Source organism: Callithrix jacchus, chromosome 4 (assembly GCF_049354715.1).
Source record: "Callithrix jacchus isolate 240 chromosome 4, calJac240_pri, whole genome shotgun sequence".
In the NCBI taxonomy this organism is placed as follows: Eukaryota; Metazoa; Chordata; class Mammalia; order Primates; family Cebidae; genus Callithrix; species Callithrix jacchus.
In genome coordinates, this window is record NC_133505.1 from 69776276 (window position 1) to 69794984 (window position 18709).

General features: G+C 35.4%; 1 protein-coding gene and 1 non-coding gene across 2 annotated transcripts in view; one reads left to right on the forward strand and one right to left on the reverse strand.

The window, feature by feature from the left end:
• EYS (EGF-like photoreceptor maintenance factor) overlaps positions 1–18709 on the reverse strand; it is a 1911700-nt gene that overhangs the window by 849894 nt on the left and 1043097 nt on the right. The gene's annotated exons all lie outside the window — the stretch shown is intronic.
• On the forward strand, positions 8936–9039 carry LOC144582417 (small nucleolar RNA U13). The gene has a single exon (XR_013535000.1). It is a non-coding gene; the product is annotated as a small nucleolar RNA U13 (small nucleolar RNA).

An 18709-nucleotide genomic window follows, 5' to 3' on the forward strand; every position in this document is an offset into this window, starting at 1 on the left:
TTTTACTTAAGTCACATGTAAAACAGTCTTTTTAGTGTAGTGATTTTTAGTAAAGTGACTGCTTCAATGTAATTATAGAATACTGATAAGTAAAATAATCATTAATTTTTTAAACTTTAACCAAATGCATTGTTTCAGACACTTACATACTAAAAGTACTAAAATTTCTAGGACTTTCATTAAATGTTTAATGAACAGGAGACTTACCAAGTGAAAAGAATAGATATTATATAACTGAAGTATAAAAATTATTTTAATTTCTCTGTTCCTCTTTCTAGACTGATACTCTTATATGTTTATATTTGCAGGAGGTGTTCCTAGAGTTATGAAATATATTAAAATTTTGTTTGGCAACAGGTATTTTCCTAAAATTATAAAATTAGAAAATAAACATATATGCAATAGTGTTATCATTTTTTACAAATATAGGATTGATTTAATAACTTGGAGATTTATAACATGATATTATTATGGCACTTTCTTTATTTTTCCAAGTTGAGAACCATCATTTGGTATACAAATGTTAACTAATGACTTTGGATTAGTTTTTGTGTTTACTTGTTTTTTACTCTTTTAGTGACAAGCTATTAGGGATTTAAAAACCCTTGATTATTAAGCTTCTAATAATCTTGAAAAACAAAACCTGGCTAGGGAGGAAGGAGTCTAAAAATGTCTCATTAAGATAATATAATCATTTGGTCACCTGCTTTTAAAAATTTTCTTCAAAATGAAGCAGAATCACAGCACACAGACTCCAAAGGCTAAAAGCAAGTACATCCTTTCCAAATCTAATTAATCCAAAACTTGTCACAAGAAATGTATTCGACTTATATTCAATTTCTGAATAATCTCTGCCACTTTCAAGTTCTTCTGATACTCCATCTCTAACCTTTGATATACCTGTAAAATTGAAGAGATTGCCACACTATTTTGTGATTAAGGGCGATTTCAAAACTAAATTGAGTTCTCTTGTTACAGAAGAAGAATGTATCTAAAGTAGTCAAGAAAGAAGAGAAATTAGAAAGTTTTACATGAGACAGCTCTCATATTTTTAAATACAGTGTACCACTTTCTGAATAAGTAAAATTAAAAGAAAAATATAACTTATGATATAGAAAGTCCTAAAGGACCATTACTCCCATCCTAAGAATAACAATAAGTTATAAAAGTTACCAGCCCAAAGAAGTAAATTAGTCAATGGTAGCTTTTATCCCTGGCAGAGAAACAGGAAAGAGAGGATTTCATAGTACACCTGGGTTACATTGTGTTATATGTTAATAAAATTAATGAAAAATTGAGTTTTAATAAAATTAAAGTTTAAACAAACTTAAAATTAAAATTTTAATAAATTCATAAATGTTTATGCCAGGTCTGTGGTATATTAGAATATAAAGGCATCCTGGCAATGGAGTAAGTCTATGCCCATTCTAAACTCTTTCCCATGGGTCTTCATTGAGCACACTGAAAGTACAGAGGCTGGAATCATGCCAGTGAGATGAAAAAAATTCTTTCAAGTCTTCTGGGCCTTTATTGCATCCACTGCTGCAATCTTTATATGTATGTGTGTGTGTATATATATGTATATGTGCATATATACATATATACACACACACACATACATACAAAGATTGGTGCCTGGCCATGTCTCCCAGGCATTCCAGGCACCAGTTGAAACGGCCGCCCAGATATGTGTGAGTTTTTATGCGGAAACCTGCTGTGCAACTGAAACAGCCATGCTGGAAACTCGTGGAGCTTTTTAGCCTGGAAATCTGGTCTGTGGCCAGTAATAACTCGTTTGGAAATGTGGTGATCACTCACCCTCTGCCTTGTTCTCACTGGGAACTGCATTCCAGAGCTGTTCCTATTTGGCCATCTTGGATCCCTTTTCCTGCTGCAGTCTTAAATAGGTAGGTATAAAGTACGAGAAGTAAGATAATTCTACCAGGCAACATGGGTGTTTATAGAATTCTCTGCAGCAGCCCTCCCAAGCCTAGAACCAGGATGCAGGACAGGCAAAGATCTCAAGGTTCAGAAAATCTGGCAGTACTAGACAGCAATGAATATTTTTCAGTAAACCACAGTCATCAGCTAGGCTACAAAGCAGAAATTGATGTCCTAGAGTTTGGAGAGCTGACAGCTATCTACAAAATACAAAGAAGTCTTGGGGATTTTACTCTAAATCAAAACAAAAAGAAAATTTGTTAAAAAAAACTTCAGAGCATATGATAGCTGCAGAATAATGACAGATAGCGTCTCACACATAATTAGAGCTAGAGATGGATAAATAAGAAAGAGTGGAGCAAAAGAATTACTTGAAAAAGTATGTAGTAATAATTTTCTAAAATTGATGAGAAGCATAAATTTTTATTTCAGAGAAGCTCAGCAAATTACAAGCAAGATAAAGTCAAAGAATAAATTATCTAGGTATATTAAAAGCAAACTGCTAAGAAGCAAAGAAAAACAGAAAAATTTAAAGCAGCAGGGTGGATATATCACATTATGGCCTCAATGATAAGAATGACAATTGACTTAAGAAACATTGGGGCCTGAAGACACGGGAACAGAATCTTTAAAATGCTAGGAAAAACTCTGTTAAGTATTATTTACCTATATCTATGTTTTTCAAAAAGAAAAGAGAAATAAAATCACTTTTTAGGCAGAATAAAAGCTGAGATAATTTGTCGTTAGCATATTTACAATATAAAAATTTCTAAAAATACTTGTTCAAGGTAACATAATATTATATCAGACAAAAATATAGAGCTCTAGAGAAAAACCTAGAACCCAAAAAGGTAAAAATGTCATTAAACACAAAGGACATTTTTTATAACACATATATATACAAACATAACTACGTATGCACATACATATGCATATATATAATTAAAATATTAAAAATGCTTGATCAGTTAAAACAAATTTAACAATGTATTAAAGAGTTTATATTAATCCAGAAGTAAAATATATGACAAGAGGACAAAGATAAGTCAGAATATACAAAACCAATCTACAGTATTAGAAATCACAGAGTGGTTTGGGCAGGGGTGAGTTAATTAGAAAAGTGGACAAGAAATCGTTCTGCTATAATGGGAATATTTTCTCTTTTGTTTTTTGTGTTCTATGGGCATATAAAATTCTGAAAAATCATCAAACCTAAACCTTAGATCTATACATTGTAAACTATAAAAATAATATTAAAAAATAAAAATTGAATGCATGTGAATTTAGCATGATGATGACATTTATTTTCTTCTTTCTTGTTTTGGTTTCAAGGCATTGAAATTGGCTACTAAACTTTATTTTTTAATTTCAATTTTTACTTTTCTTGGTTTTCTTTACCAAATTTTCTAAAATGAATCTGTGTTACCAGAGAACATAATCTATTCTATGTAAAATAAGCAATAAATAAATAAATAGCATTGCCTCAACAAGAAATCTTGTTTCTCACTAAGATCTTTCAGTTTATATTACTCATTCAGTAAATAAGCTAAAGTAAACCAAAAATCTTAGTTTTTTTTTCAGTATTTCTCTTTCCCTTTTGCTTTCTTTCTGCTCCTCTGATGATTATGTATTTTCTTGTCATTATTGCTATTCTTCCTATTTCTCTTTTAGTTTGACTTCTAATCTTTGGCCTGAAAATAGTTTTTTATCTGGTTTCATCAACCAGTACTAAAATTTTGTTCTTCCAATTAATTATTTTGCAACTTTGTTAGCCCTAATTTTGATACAACAAATTTTATTTCCAAACACATTGCTTAACTCAACACATTTTGAGGAATGTAAATGATGCTATCTTTTTTTTCCAATGGACAGTCATTAGGAAATTAGTCAGTAGTGAGCTAGTGATATAGACAAACTGACATATAATATGACTGCTTAGGCCTTTCCAGACATCCAGTTTGCACACAAAGGTGCATGCACAGACACACACACACATATATACATACTGCCTATATTTTTCTCAGTATATCTACTAAACTTCCTCTTTGGTATTGTCTGGCCTTGCTCATTGTCTTAGTTTGAGATGCAGCTCGTTCCACTTAGTTTTATGCTTGCATCTGCCCTGCTGATTCTCTTGCTTTCCCAATGTTTATGTGAGTTGGTATTTTTAGTCCCCTTTTCTTTGCACCCCAAACTCATAAATTACCAAATTGTCTTGGACTATTTTTGACCAGTATTGAACAAAAATTATTTTTAAGCCTGCAAATTAGAATTTTCAAAATCTGACTTTAAGGCTTTAGAATACTACTGTTTCTCTTACCTTCAGATACATACATTTCTAAAATAACTATGAAATAATAAATATGCAAATCTTACTATGGCAAACTAGGCATTAAGTAACTCAAGTTGAAGAACAGAATAACATATATTTTGGATACTGATTTGTTATATTTTTGACCAATACTGGCCAAAAATTATTTTTAAGTCTGAGAGTTAGAATTTTCAAAATCTGACTTTAAACCTTAGAATTTTACTGTTTCTCTTAACTTCTGATTAATATGCTCCTAAAATAATTATGTAATAATAAATGAACAAATCTTACTATGTCAAACCAGGCATTGAGTAACTCTAGTCGAAGAACAGAATAACATATTTTGGATACTAAATTGTTATATTCAAAATAACCTTGAGTCCATAATCACAAAATTAAAATCAGTCAGGCAGAGTGGCTCAATCCTATAATCACAGCAGTTTGGGATGCTGAAACAGGAGAATCACTTAAGTCCAGGAGTTTGAAACCATCCTGGGCAACATAGTGAGACCTCATCTCTATCAAAAATTTTTTAAAAAATCAGCCAGTGTGGTGATAAGTGTCTGTACTCTCAGCTACTTGGGAGGCTGAGGTGGGAGGATTTCCTGAGCCTGGGAGGTCAAGGCAGAAGTGAGCCATGATCATGCCCACTGCATTTCAGCTCAGGCAACAGAGACTGACCCTGTCTCAAAAAAATAAAAATAAAAAATTCAAATCCATTTATATCCATTAAAACATTAATGGATTAAAATGATATTTCTGTAGCTTTTAGGGGAATATGATATCTTAAGTACTTAATTATTGTATGTCAATTAATATTAAGTTCAAGAACACTGATGGTTATAGTTATGTGGCATTGTTTCTGAGGCCTCTGTTCTGTTCCATTGATCTATATCTCTGTTTTGGTACCAGTACCATGCTGTTTTGAGTACAGTAGCCTTGTAATATAGTTTGAAGTCAGATAGCTTGATGCCTCCAGCTCTTTTTTTTTTTGCTTAGGATTGTCTTGGCTATGGAAGCTCTGTTTTGGTTCCACATGAAGTTTAAGGTAGTTTTTTTTTTTTCAGTTCTGTGAAGAAAATCATTGGTAGCTTGATGGGGATAGCACTGACTCTATAAATTACTTTGGGCATCAGGGCCATTTTCACAATATTGATTTTTCTTAACCATGACCATAGTTTTTCCATCTGTTTCTTTCCTCTCTTATTTCCTTGAGCAGTGGTTTGCAGTTCTCCTTCAAGAGGTCCTTCACATTTCTTGTTATTTCTATTCCTAGGTATTTTATTCTCTTTTTACCAAATTGTAAATGGGAGTGCACTCATGATTTGGCTCTCTATTTGTCTATTATTAGTATATAGGAATGCTTGTGAGTTTTGCACGTTGATTTTGTATCCCGAGACTTTGCTGAAATTGCTTATTAGCTTAAGGAGATTTAGGGCTGAGATAATGGGGTTATCTAAATATACAATCATATCACCTGCAAACAGGGATTATTTGACATCCTCTTTTCCTATCGGAATGTACTTTATTTCTTTCTCTTGCCTGAGGGCCCTAGCCAGAACTTCCAATACTATGTTGAATAGGAGTGGTGAGAGAGGGCATCCTTGTCTTGCAGTTTTCAAATGGAATGGTTCCAGTTTCTGCTTATTCAGTATGATATTGGCTGTGGGTTTGTCATAAATAGCTCTTATTATTTTGAGATACAATCCATTGATACCTAGTTTATTGAGAGTTTTTGTCATAAAGCGCTGTTGAATTTTGTTGAAGGCCTTTTCTGCATCTATTGAGATAATCATGTGGTTTTTGTATTTTTTCTGTTTATGTGATGGATTATGTTTATAGATTCGTGGATGTTGAACCAGCCTTGCATCCCTGGGATGAAGCTGACTTGATCATGATAGATAAGCTTTTTGATGTACTGTTAAATTTAGTTTGCCAGTATTTTATTGAAGAATTTCACATCAATGTTCATCAAGGATATTGGCCTGAATTTTGTGTGTGTGTGTCTCTGCCAGGATTTGGTATCAGAATGATATTGGTCTCATAAAATGAGATAGAGAGGATTCTCTCTTTTTCTATTGTTTGGAATAGTTTCAGAAGGAACGATACTAGCTCCTCTTTATACCTCTGGTAGAATTTGTCTGTGAACATGTCTGGTCCTGGACTTTTTTTGGTTGGTAAACTATTACTTGCTGCCTCCACTTCTGACCTTGTTATTGGTCTATTAAGGAATTCAAATTCTTCCTGATCTTTGACAAATCAGACAAAAACAAGCAATGGGGAAAGGATTCCCTATTTAATAAATGGTGTTGGGAAAACTGGCTAGCCATATGCAGAAAGCTGAAACTGGACCCCTTTCTTACACCTTATACAAAAGTTAACTTTAGATGCATTAAAGATTTAAACATGAGGCCTAAAACTTTAGAAGAAACACCATAAAAACTCTAGAAGAAAACTTACACAATACTATTCAGGACACAGGCATGGGCGAAGACTTCATGACTAAAATACCAAAGCAACGGCAACAAAAGCCAAGATAGACAAATGGGGCCTAATTAAACTTAAGAGCTTCTACACAGTAACAGCAACTATCAATGGAGTGAAGCAGCAACCAACAGAATGGGAAAAATTTTTGCTATCTATCAATCTGACAAATTTTTGCTATCTATCAAATCTCTCCAAACTCTATGGAGAACTTAAACAAATTTATAAGAAAAAAACAACTCATCAAAAAGTGGGCAAAGGATATGAACAGACACTTTCAAAAGAAGACATTTATGCAGCCAACAAACATGAAAAAATACTCATTATCATTGGTCATTAGAGAAATGCAATTAAAAACCACATTGAGATACCATCTCATGCAAATTAGAATGGTCATTATTAAAAAATATGGAGACAACAGATGCTGGAGAGGATGTGGAGAAATAGGAACACTTCTATACTGTTGGTGAGAGTGTAAAGTAATTCAACCACTGTGGAAGACACTGTGGTAATTCCTCAAGGACCTAGAAATAGAAATACCATTTGACCCAGCAATCCCATTAGTGAATATATACCCAAAGGATTATAAATCATTCTGTTATAAAGACATATGCACACGTATGTTTATTGTGGCACTGTTCACAATAGCAAAGACTTGGAACTGACCCAAATGCCCATCATTATAGACTGGATTAAAAAAATGTGGCACATATACACCATGAAATACTATTTAGCCATAAAAAAGGATGAGTTCATGTCCTTTGCAGGGACATGTATGACACAGAAAACCATCATTCTCAGCAAACTGACACAAGAACAGAAAATCAAAACCGCATAAGTGGGTATTGAACAATGAGAAGCTATGAATACAGGGAGTAGAACATCACAGAGCTGGTCCTGTTTGAGGGGATAGGACAGGAATAGCAGGGGGTGGGGGGAAATGGGAGGGACAGCATTAGGAGAAATACCTAATGTAGATGACAGGGTAATGGATGCAGCAAACCACCAACAGGGCATGTGTAACCTACATAACAAACCTGCACAATCTGCCCATGTACCCCAGAACTTAAAGCATAGTAAATAAATTAAAAGAAAAAGTTCAACAACATTGATATAAAATACTATCTTAACCTTAGCCTAGCTCTTGTATTATTATTATTTTAATCATTTTACAACTTCTTTAAGGCTTAGTTTTATTTTTAATTCATTGTTTCATTAAACTCACTGATGAGAACACAAATTTTAAAGAAGTTTATTTTCTAATATATCAGCCATATGTTATTAAGTATAATTTTAGCATTTATTTATATATAATTAAAATATGCTAAAATCATGAAAAAGCAAATTCTAGGATTTTTATTCATATATTTTTGATAAAAACTATTAACTAATGATAAATAGTTTATTAATCTGTATGAATAAACTTATTTTATCTGCCATTCTGTTACCTGCTTCAGGAAAACAAATGAAATTAAAAATCAAGTAAAACAAAGGGAACAAAAAGGGAAAATAAAAAATAACTTCCTAATAAACTGTAACCAGCAGGAACTCCAGAATAAGTCATTTATTCAGTGATGGTAACTTCACAACATTATAATGAGAATTATAGGTAATCTTTATTACAGGGTTCAACACTGAACCTCTTGAGTTGAGTCGGTGCATTTGAGTACCAAAATAAATAACTGTAACATTCTGAAATGTCTGCATATCACCAACATATGCACTGGTTTTTTATTTAAAAATCTACCATTTTTCCAAATTAATCTTTATATTTTCTCCATCAAATCTGGGTAATGCATAAATGCATAGGGCTACATCCTAATTGTTTGAAAAGTGAATGGAACCATTCATATGGATCTCTACAAATAGAAGAAAAATTTTAATAAAAGAAAAATACATAGCATTTACCATTTGGCTTATAAAGTAAATGTCATGCAATGTCCTTGGCTGAAGACCTGTACATATATATATATATATTTACATACACAAAAATTTAACTTTTTGGTAAATAAGTGTAACTCTTTAGCCAAGCAGGTTACATTTTTAATTTAATAGGTTATTTTGTCCAAGAGTCTTTTTTCCTCAATTAATATACACTTGTTTATGTATCAGAGCTAAATTTATATGTCTCTTTGTAAAATTTATTTTAACACACGGATAAATAAATACATTATGACTCTTAAAAACGTGGCAGTTTTGATCCTTTTGTAATTCATGAACATAATGATTGGGTGTTCACACGCTTGGGTGAGATGTGCCACCCATTAACCTTGTTACAACGTCGGCACATTACCCATTAAACCTGAACTTAAAATAAAAAATAAAAATAAGGGGGAGGACTCAAGATGGCGCTGTGAGAACAACCCAGGATTGGAGCTCTTGTTGAATCCGCAAAGAGAGACCCAAATGAAAAGTCAGCAACTACGCAGATGACAAGCGGATAAACCCACAAAGATGGGAAGAAACCAGCGAAAAAAGGAGGAAAACACCCGAAACCAGAACATCTCACCTCCTAGAAAGGACCAAAACTCCTCACCAGCAAGGGAACAAAGCTGGACGGAGAAAGACTGTGATGAAATGACGGAATTAGACTTCAGAAGGTGGATAATGAGAAACTTTTGTGAGCTAAAAGAACATGTATTAAATCAATGCAAAGAAACTAAGGAACTTAAAAAAAGATATGAGGAAATGATAACAAGAATGGATAACTTAGAGAGGAATATGAATGAATTAAAGGAGCTGAAAAACACAATACAAGAACTTCGCGAAGCATGCACAAGTTTCAATAGCCGAATTGACCAAGCAGAAGAAAGAATATCTGAAGTCGAAGACCAACTCAATGAAATTAAACGAGAAACCAAGATTAGAGAAAAAAGCGGAAAAAGGAATGAACAAAGTCTCCAAGAAATGTGGGACTACGTGAAAAGACCTAACCTACGTTTGATAGGTGTACCAGAAGGGGATGAAGAGAATGAATCCAAGCTGGAAAATACTCTTCAGGACATCATCCAGGAAAACTTCCCCCACCTAGCAAGACAGGCCAACACTCAATTGCAGGAAATACAGAGAACACCACAAAGATATTCTGCAAGAAGAGCAACCCCAAGGCACATAATCGTCAGATTCAACAAGGTTGAAATAAAGGAGAAAATACTAAGGGCAGCCAGAGAGAAAGGTCGAGTTACCAACAAAGGGAAGCCCATCAGACTCACAGCAGATCTCTCGGCAGAAACACTACAAGCCAGAAGAGAGTGGGGGCCAATATTCAACATTCTTAAAGAAAAGAACTTTCAACCCAGAATTTCATATCCAGCCAAACTGAGCTTCAGAAGTGAAGGAAAAATAAAATCCTTTGCGAACAAGCAAGTACTCAGAGATTTTCTCACCACCAGGCCTGCTTTACAAGAGCTCCTAAAAGAGGCACTACACATAGAAAGGAACAACCAGTACCAGCCATTCCAAAATCACACTAAATGCTAAAGAGCATCAACATAATGAAGAATCTACAACAACTAACAGGCAAAACAGCCACTTAGCATCAAAATGGCAGTATCAAATTCACACATAACAATATTAACCCTAAATGTAAATGGACTAAATGCACCAATCAAAAGACACAGACTGGCAAATTGGATAAAAACCCAAAACCCATCAGTGTGCTGTATCCAGGAAACCCATCTCACATGCAAGGATACACAAAGGCTCAAAATAAAGGGATGGAGGAAGATTTACCAAGCAAATGGAGAGAAAAAAAAAGCAGGAGTTGCAATTCTCATCTCTGATAAAATAGACTTTAAAGCAACAAAGATCAAAAGAGACAAAGAAGGCCATTACATAATGGTAAAAGGATCGATACAACAAGAAGAGCTAACGATCCTAAACATATATGGACCCAATACAGGAGCACCCAGATACATAAGGCAAGTTCTTAATGACTTACAAAGAGACTTAGACTCCCACACAATAATGGTGGGAGACTTCAACACTCCACTGTCAATATTAGACAGATCAACCAGACAGAAAATCAACAAGGATATCCAGGGCTTGAACTCAGACCTGGAGCAAGCAAACCTGATAGACATTTACAGAACTCTCCACCCCAAATCCACAGAATATACATTCTTCTCAGCACCACATCACACCTACTCAAAAACTGACCACATAATTGGAAGTAAAGCACTGCTCAACAAATGCAAAACAACTGAAATCATAGCAAACAGCCTCTCAGACCATAGTGCAATCAAGTTAGAACTCAGAATACAGAAACCCAGAACCACACAGCTTCATGGAAACTGAACAACTGGCTCTTGAATGTTGACTGGGTAAACAATGAAATGAAGTCAGAAATAAAGAAGTTCTTCGAAACCAATGAGAACGAAGACACAACATGCCAGAACCTCTGGGACACATTTAAAGCAGTCTCTAGAGGAAAGTATATAGCAATAAGTGCCCATATGAGGAGAATGGAGAGATCCAAAATTGACACCCTATCGTCAAAATTGAAAGAGCTAGAGGAGCAAGATCAAAAAAACTCAAAACCCAGCAGAAGACAAGAAATAACTAAGATCAGAGCTGAACTGAAGGAGATTGAGACACGAAAAACCCTTCAAAAAATCAATAAATCCAAGAGCTGGTTTTTTGAAAAGATCAACAAAATAGACAGACCGCTAGCCAGATTGATTAAGAAGAAAAGAGAGAACAACCAAATAGATGCAATAAAAAATGATAAAGGGGAAATCACCACAGATTCCACAGAAATTCAAACCATCATCAGAGAATATTACAAACAACTCTATGCACATAAACTAGTAAACATGGAAGAAATGGATAAATTCCTGGACTCCTGCATCCTCCCAAGCCTAAACCAGGAGGAAGTTGAAACTATGAATAGACCAACAACAAGGTCAGAAGTTGAGGCAGCAATTAAGAGCCTACCACACAAAAAAAGCCCAGGTCCAGTCGGGTTCACAGCCGAAATCTACCAGACACACAAAAAGGAACTGGTACCATTTCTTCTAAAACTATTTCAAACAATCCAAAAAGAGGGAATACTTCCCAAATCATTTTATGAGACCAACATCATTCTGATACCAAAACCCGGCAGAGACCCAAAAAGAAAAGAAAACTTCAGGCCAATATCCATGATGAACATAGATGCAAAAATCTTCAATAAAATATTGGCAAGCCGAATGCAACAGCAAATCAAAAAACTTATTCACCATGATCAAGTGGGATTCATCCCGGGGATGCAAGGCTGGTTCAACATACGCAAGTCTATCAACGTAATTCACCACATAAACAGAACCAAAAACAAAAACCACATGATTATCTCAATTGACGCAGAGAAGGCATTTGACAAAATTCGACAGCCCTTTATGCTAAAAACCCTCAATAAACTCGGTATCGATGGAACGTATCTCAAAGTAATAAAAGCTATTTATGACAAACCAACAGCCAATATCATACTGAATGGGCAAAAACTGGAAGCATTCCCTTTGAAATCTGGCACTAGACAAGAATGCCCTCTCTCACCACTCCTATTCAGTATAGTTCTGGAGTTCTAGCCAGAGCAATCAGGCAAGAAAAAGAAATAAAGAATATTCAAATAGGAAAGGAGGAAGCCAAATTGTCTCTCTTTGCAGACGACATGATAGTATACCTAGAAGACCCCATGACCTCAGCCCAAAAACTCCTGAAACTGATAAGCAACTTCAGCAAAGTCTCAGGATATAAAATCAATGTGCAAAAATCACAAGCATTCGTCTACACCAATAACAGACTTAAAGAAAGCCAAATCAAGAACGAACTGCCATTCGCAATTGCTACAAAAAGAATAAAATACCTTGGAATACAACTCACAAGGAACGTAAGGGACCTCTTCAAGGAGAACTACAAACCACTGCTCAACGAAATCAGAGAGGACACAAACAGATGGAGAAACATTCCATGTTCATGGTTAGGAAGAATTAACATCGTGAAAATGGCTATACTGCCCAAAGTAATTTACAGAATCAACGCTATCCCCATCAAGCTACCATTGACTTTCTTCACAGAACTGGAAAAAACCACCATGAACTTCATATGGAACCAAAACAGAGCCCGCATAGCCAAGTCAATTCTAAGCAAAAAGAACACAGCGGGGGGCATCACACTACCGGATTTCAAACTATACTACAAGGCTACAGTAATCAAAACAGCATGGTACTGGTACCAAAACAGAGATATAGACCAATGGAACAAAACAGAGGCACCAGAGGCAACACAACATATCTACCACTATACAATCTTTGATAAACCTGACAAAAACAAGCAAGGGGGAAAGGATTCCCTGTTTAACAAATGGTGTTGGGAAAACTGGCTAGCCATGTGCAGAAAGCAGAAACTGGACCCCTTCCTGACACCTTACACTAAAATTAACTCCAGATGGATTAAAGACTTAAACATAAGACCTGGCACCATAAAAACCCTAGAAGGAAATCTAGGCAAAACTATCCAGGACATAGGAGTAGGCAAGGACTTCATGAACAAAACACCAAAAGCATTGGCAACAAAAGCCAAAATAGACAAATGGGACCTAATGAAACTCCACAGCTTCTGCACGGCAAAAGAAACAGTCACTAGAGTGGATCGGCAACCAACAGAATAGGAAAAAAATTTTTGCAGTTTACCCATCTGACAAAGGGCTGATATCCAGAATTTACAAAGAACTCAAACGGATTTACAGGAAAAAAACAAACAAGCCCAATCAAAAGTGGGCAAAGGATATGAACAGACACTTTATGAAAGACATATATGAGGCCAACAATCACATGAAAAAATGCTCATCGTCACTGGTCATCAGAGAGATGCAAATCAAAACCACATTGAGATACCATCTCACGCCAGTTAGAATGGCGATCATTAAAAAATCTGGAGACAACAGATGCTGGAGAGGATGTGGACAAAAAGGAACACTTTTACACTGTTGGTGGGAGTGTAAATTAGTTCAACCATTGTGCAAGACAGTGTGGCGATTCCTCAAGGCCTTAGAAATAGAAATTCCATTTGACCCAGTAATCCCATTACTGGGTATATATCCAAACGACTATAAATTGTTCTACTATAAGGACACATGTACACGAATGTTCATTGCAGCACTGTTTACAATAGCAAAGACCTGGAATCAACCCAAATGCCCATTGATAATAGACTGGATTGGAAAAATGTGGCACATATATACCATGGAATATTATGCAGCAATCAGAAATGATGAGTGTCGTTTGTAGGGACATGGATGAATCTGGAGAACGTCATCCGCAGCAAACTGACACAAGAACAGAAAATGAAACACCACATATTCTCACTCATAGGCGGGTGATGAAAAATGAGAACACATGGACACAGAAAGGGGAGTACTAAACACTGGGGTCTATTGGGGGGAAAAAGGGAGGGCCAGTGGGAGGGGGAGGTGGGGAGGGATAGCCTGGGGAGAAATGCCAAATGTGGGTGAAGGGGAGAAATGCCAAATGTGGGTGAAGGGGAGAAGGAAAGAAAAGCACACTGTCATGTGTGTTCCTACGCAACTGTCTTGTATGCTCTGCTCATGTACCCCAAAACCTAAAATCCAATAACAAATTAAAAAAAAAAAAGTATATGGCATAGTATAAAAAAAAATAATAATAAAAAAATAAATAAATTAAAAGTGGCAGTTTAAACTTCCATTTTGTTGACTCCTATTTCTTTGGCAGTAAAGCATATATTTTTATTCAAATGGCTTTTCTCTCAAAATGTATTACCATAATATTTAACTTTGCCTTTTATAGCTGCTCAAAGTTACTCACTGGACTTCGATTTAATGCATAATCTCTTTTGTAGGATAAACCTAAGTATTTTTTAGAGACCACATGATGAGTGCTTAGTTGTTCCGAAGTTTTTCTAATAATTTTGTTATTTTAACTTTCTTTTCTTGTTCTTAACCCTCTTAACCAAGGAGTCTATCACAAACAGGAAGTTTCATTCCTATTTGTGATAGACTCATTGTTTCATTTTTGACTTTATATTGCTACCACCTCTGGGGTAACATTTTTTTTTTAAATGTGTTTTTTATTTATAAAGTGAATGGAATTTGAGCTAACTATGAATGAGAACATATTTTCATTGAATGTTTGAGGAATATATTTTGTCATTGAGTAAGAGATCCCAGGCACAATTCTGGCTAAAATATTGGCTTTAGTCACACAGGATAAGATGTTTAATAAATGTCTACACCACAGATGAAAACATTAAACAAGCTACTAAGTGTATATCTAGGGTGCATAAAAAATTATTCAGGAAACTTTGGCAAAAGGATATAGAAAAAATCCAGCATCAGATTTATGAGGATAAAGAAAAGATAAAAATTTTGGCTGGTGCTTATGATAATATGGTCTAATGGAACCAAACTTTCATTTAAGCTTGAGGTACGATGATATAATACATAATGGTTATCAAATTTTTGTTTCCAGGGATAAATGATTTAGACAAATTAGTTTATTATTCCTTAGGAGAAAAATACATTACTTACAATCTATTGATAATTAAAGTTGAATAACTTTGAATAATTGTAATAGATTCCTGAATTGATCATTGATATTTTCTTTCTGGAGCCAGAAATAGGAAAATTCTATAATTGGTAAGGTATATGTATTTAGTCTTTTATAAAATGGCTTTCAAGGTTATTCAGAACTGTAAAGTGTTTTGCTTTTCATAATATCCAGGCCCTTAAATCATATTCTGTAAGCTTGAGATTATTCCTTCTATTAGGTTGAGATTTTGTAAACTTCAAGGACTCATTATCCTGCTATAGTAAAGAATATACTTGAAAGGCCAGTGGTGATAGTATTTTTCACCCAGATAACAATACTAATAAATTATTTACTAAGTACACTTACTGTATCCAAGGACTGCAATAAATGCTCAGCATGCATCTCCTTAACTATCATGAAAAATATCTATAATGGGTTTTAATTATAACCATATTACAGATGTTTTAAAATGAGGCTTAGACAACCTAAAGAAATTCCCGTTAACAAATGGCTAGTAAGCAATAGAACTAGTATTATAAAACTGATCCATTTGAACAAAAAGCCATGTTCTTTCTACATTACCAGAAATAACATATCTAGTAATTGTGCTGCTAACCTTTTATGATGCTCATGCCTGCTGAGCCCAGATGTGCTCTAAATTAGTGCTCGTGTTCAAATGAATTACCTGAGAATCATTACAACACAGACTGTCATATAAGTGGAATCATACAGTGATTGTCTTTTGTGACTGGCTTGTCTCACTTAGCATATTGTCCTCAAGTTCTGTGCATGTCGCAGTTGTTGTTTAATGGGTATAGATTTTCAGTTTTGCAAGATGAAAAAATTTTGGAGACTGGCTGCATGACATTATAATTATACTTAACACTACAGAATGTCATACTTAAAAATTAAGTTAGTACATGTTGTATGTGTTTAACCACAGGTTTTAAAAGTAGAGTCTTAGTGGGGCACAGTGGCTCCCGTCCGTAATATAAGCATTTTGGGAGCCCCAGGCAGGAGGATAGCTTGAGAACAGGAGTTTTACACCAGCCTGGGCAACATAGCAATACCCTGTTTCTACAAAAATAAAAATAAAATAATCATTTGTGGTTGGCGGTGCACATCTGTATGACCTGTTACTCGGAAGGCTGAAGTGGAAGGACAGCTTGAGCCTGGGAGGTTGATGCTGTTGGGGTGATTGTACCATTGCACTTCAACTTAGGCAACTGAGTGAGACCCTGTCTTAAAGAAAACAAAAATACAAAACAAAAAAGCAGATTCTCATTTGGTGGGTCTCGGGTGAGCCCAAGGTGACACTGATGCTGGTTCATAAGCACCCTTTGCCATGCAAGGGTATAGATATTTTCTCAAGGGAGACCTCTAAGAAACCACTGCCATTTGCTTTGAATTGGCATGTAAGACACTGATGAAACCTATTGAGTTTCGCCTCTCTACTATATTTCTTTCCAACTAACATGCATGCCTCATTCACACTAGTAAAACAGGTGAGCAAAAAGTGCCCAATGCTTCTGATGCCCTTCAATTCCCTAGACAGTTCAGACTCTAATAATGTCTTTGGCCTTGGAAGCATTTTTGTCTTAAACTTCTAAAATAATTGTGTCCTGAAATATCTTTTGTGATGATATTTGTTGAAAGTTTCCTCCTATCCTGACAGCTGAATAGAGAGGAACCATTTCCAAACTGCTGCTACATATCAAAGAGCTTGTCTTTTCAGCTTCACTGACAAGTTGAATGATTTTCCGGAGTCTGAGAAAATATCAGGCAAAATCTTTTCCAGATAAAAAGCTGCTGTCAGCTGCCTGCAGCTGAGGAAGCAACTTTAAATCCTGTGGGGAGAATTTTTATTGCAACCTCAATCCCAGGTTTCAGCTTCTGTTTTACATCCTTTTTTGGCTTGACTGCTCAAGTAGTGCACCAAACCTGAGCAGGACCTATGAGTCTCACCTTCACCCTGCCAATCTCAAAGTTTTCTCTTCAGGAAACCGTGCTAACAGCCACTTGTTCAGAGGAACAACGTGAGGTGATTATTTATACATTATCTATTGTGCTTTGTAGCGCCACCCTCACTGATATATGATAAAGCCAATAGAAATTGATACTGAAGTCCATCTATAGGTTTCTCCTTCTCTCTCTTTTCTCTCTCCCCCCTTCCTTCCTTCCTTTTCTTCCTTCCTTTCTTCTCTTCTGAGATGGAGTCTAGGTCTGTCACCCAGGCCAGAATACAGTGGCATGATCTCAGCTCACTGCAATCTCTGCTTCCTGGGTTCAAGTGATTCTCCTGCCTCAGCCCCCCAAGCAGCTGGGATCACAGGCATGCACCACCACACCTGGGTAATTTTTGTATTTTTAGTAAAGACAGGGTTTTGCCATGTTGGCTAGACTGGTTGAGAACTCCTGACCTCAGGTGATTCGTCTGTCTGGGCCTCCCATAATACTGGGATTACAGGCATCAGCCACGATGCCTGGCCTACAGGTTCTTCTAATATGTAATTGAAGTGTCCTGACATGACAATTTTATAGTACATGGCAATGTGCTATGACAATAATATCTTCTGATTTGGGAAGTTAATGTGATTCAAAGAGAATTAACAGGAAAGCAGAGAATCAAGAGATGCCTTCTACTAAGAAAATTATTCCCAGAGCTGCACTGACCTTGAAACTCATCTGTTGATTCATGGATGTTGAGTTTATTTTTCTTTAACTTCCCATATGTCTTTTCTATATATCTGCATTAATTGGAATAATCCTGAGTTCATCTTCATTTCTTGGAAATAAAATGTCTAAACATCGAATTAGTTTTGCCCATTGGTCAAGCCTTAATAAATCTTACAGATTCTGGTCTTGACCGAGGGTATACTCTCCACTCCATCAATGACTGGCCAGAGCTGTCTTTGGACTCTGGAGAGACTCTGGAGGGGTCAGATCAGGCTTCTTATTAAGTTATCTTCATAGTTTTCATGGCACCCGTACTTAAGGGCAGCTATGTTTTGTATTTGGAAATACCTCATTTTCAAGAAAAGATACTTGTTTTCATTATTCCTATCATAGGTCCCAGCAGCATTAAAAAAGTAAATAAATCTTCTTAGCCAACAAAAGGATAATCTTGAGATTTTCTAAGTTTACTTCTTTCTCCTACTTATTTGCTTAGGGAAAAGAACGATCATCTATCTCTCCAAACTGTATCCCACTACTATTGTGCTCTTAACTCATATTTCTGATTTGTCAATTAGGAATTCTTTCCTCTCTGTTTCATTTTGTTTTCAGAAGCCTCAAACACACCATATTTTCTATTCTTTCTTCACATATTACTAGTGTATACTTTCCATTCCCTTTCGTATTTGTTTTCTATTCTTTCGACATTGTCATTAACCTTCCTATTTTCCATTGTTATTTCAGAAAAGGTTCTTTT